Below are 578 nucleotides of genomic sequence, written 5' to 3'. Positions count from 1 at the left end.
CGTTCTAATGAAATGAAGGCTGTGATGTAGGAAGACATGTCGTACGCCATTGAACTGATGAAAGACGTCACGTACCTTACCGCTATAGGATCTAAATAGAAGTATGCCTGGCTGGCTACAAGGATATCACACACACCGACGCCGACGGAGAAAGACAGACACAAACAGTCAGCGACAGGAGACAAATAGACACACAGTCTTTAGCCCCTATGGTCAAGAAAACGGCGACGTTTATGCAGTTGAATATGGCGCCTAACAGACCCAGGCCAAAGGCCACAGCTATGAAAGAGCGATGGAAAACCTGAATGGTTTCATTGTCGATGAGTCCTTGTAAGAGGGCAATGTGGTGTTCTGTTCGCCCAACTTCCGTCGAGTTGACAAACGTCATCATCACGTTATGAAAAATTGTGGATATTGACCTGACCATCAATGACTTAATTATAGAGGCACCAACCATCCATGTCCAGGTGCTGTTTTAGCCTCTTTTTCCTGTATTCGGATTAATAATATCTTTTTGCCAATTTATTTGTTCCGCTTCTATGTACCCAAATCTATGGTTCTCAACCTGGAATTCGCCT

Source organism: Aplysia californica, unplaced genomic scaffold (genome assembly GCF_000002075.1).
Source record: "Aplysia californica isolate F4 #8 unplaced genomic scaffold, AplCal3.0 scaffold00598, whole genome shotgun sequence".
NCBI classification, from domain to species: domain Eukaryota; kingdom Metazoa; phylum Mollusca; class Gastropoda; order Aplysiida; family Aplysiidae; genus Aplysia; species Aplysia californica.
The sequence above is the reverse complement of the archived record's forward strand: the minus strand, read 5'-3'. Positions refer to the sequence as shown.